The sequence below is a fragment of the Glandiceps talaboti genome, chromosome 9 (genome assembly GCF_964340395.1).
Source record: "Glandiceps talaboti chromosome 9, keGlaTala1.1, whole genome shotgun sequence".
NCBI lineage: Eukaryota > Metazoa > Hemichordata > Enteropneusta > Spengelidae > Glandiceps > Glandiceps talaboti.
Genome location: NC_135557.1, coordinates 6,688,896 through 6,691,085, shown reverse-complemented (window position 1 = coordinate 6,691,085; position 2,190 = coordinate 6,688,896).

Genomic DNA, 2,190 nt, shown 5'->3' with positions numbered 1-2,190 from the left:
ATCATTTGCCTTGTACATATTGATAATAATTAATATACTTCTTTTCAAACAGAACAGCAATTTAATCATTCTCCTTTGAAGAAATATGATATGCCTATGGTAATTTCTGATATAGGACCACAGTACTAACATATAGGTGGAACTGCAAATTTGGGCTGTGTTTGCCATTTGAAATGTGACTTAAACTGGTATGGAAATACAAACATCGACAAGATACATATATATTTGACACGCTTAAAAGACATTATCAAAAAAGTATTTACATATCAGAGTTTATATGGTTTCACCTCATCATCTATTCATCATGGCATACCCACACTTCAAGTGATACGTACTCATGACGTGTCATGACTACCCAAACATGTATTCTTTGACCGGAGATGTAAACTACACATCTCGGGAAACGTCTACGTAGAGACGATGTGGGAAACATTGTATTGATAAAAAAAGATACAATTTCATCAAAATGTGGCTGTTCAAATCGTCTCGCGTTGCCTTGGTGGCGGTGGGAATATTGGCTTATTTTGCAAGTAAGTTATAATTTTGTAAACTTGTCCTTTTTTAAATGAAATTACCATGTGTATGTTATTAGCTCTATTTTTTTCTTGTCGATATGCACTGCTACCAGTCTACCACTAGTAAATTATAGCTAAACCATAGTAGCAATGATAAGAATGTGTTAAAACTGAACGATTGGATAAGGAAATCACAGTTTATATTTAAGTGCTTACTAGTAATAATTCAGTACATTTAAATGGTTTTACTCTTCGACTAATTTAACATCACATGTGGGATTTTCTAGGATTTGTTTACAATTTGTATATAATGACATCATAACACCGTAGTGACGGGTAGTTATGGACAGAGTTTCTAATTGAGAAAATGTTGAGTTCAATTTCACGATAATTTTCGACACTGCTATTTGTATCTCAGTTGATGGAACAAAATGGTATTTAATTATTTATTGCTGAAAGTTTCAAAACTACTTCAACAAAGTAATTTCACCAGTGTTTAGCTTTGTATACTACTGTCACGTAGATAATTGTAGTGATGCAGCGTGTATACCGAATATTAAATTCCACAACATGGCTTTACATGTAGCTAGATAGTTCTCGGACGGGTAGAGTCCTGTCCATGGCTTAAAACTCCATAAGATGTGTCACAAAAATACAGAAACTGCAATATATAAACTTGTTCAACTCGTTTGTTCTAAGAAGCCTTAATTAAACTAAAATAATATCCATATTGATATCAGTATGACTACAACGATATGCAGACTAATTGTTAAAGTTAGTGCCAATCTACATCATAGCAATACATAGCGTGTCTAGCTGTAATTCTAGACACAAGTCACTATACTCAAAATATATGCATTGATGAAAATACTTTTACCTGCTAAAGTAGAAATTACAGATTCATGACATTATTCTGCTTACATACAGAATTGTCCACAATACTTGTAAATAAAATAAATACATGCCAGTATTCAAATGTGATATCGTAGAACATTACGGAGAAAAAACTGTTGATACAACTGTTGCTTGTTTGTCTTTAGATCTTGCAAGGATAATTTTATACATTGTAATACAATTTTGTATGTGTCTGTCTCGTGTGATTCATATACATTCTACACGTTGTTGTATGTTTATGTCTCTTGCAGACTGTGATTTATATACATTGTAATACAATCGTTACATGTGTCTGTCTCGTACAGAGGGTGATTTATATACATTGTAATACAATTGTGGTATGTGTCTGCCTCTTGTAGCGGGTGACTACATGACAGACACCGCGCGTCTCTATAATAATTCTGACAGACAAAAAAACACGCATCACGTCATGAATGCATTTAGTCTACTGTGCCTGTGTGTGTGTGTGGGGGGGATTGGGTTTATTTATAACTACTGGTGTTTTATTTTACTCACATACTAGGACACTACTACAGGTTAGGTGCAGCCAAACACCAAAAGACGTTTTCCATCATATCTAGTAAATTAAATGTTTGTTTTTTCACTTCACAAGCGTCAATAACAATCACCTAGTCGAGTATAAACACGGTGAAGCTTTGAGTGGAAAGATTTGCAAACTGATAGTCGATGATTTACAATGACTTAGTGTAGATAAAACAAATGGTATATTATACCGAAATGTTTACTGAAGCTCGTTGGAGCAAAATACAGACTGGTTCTG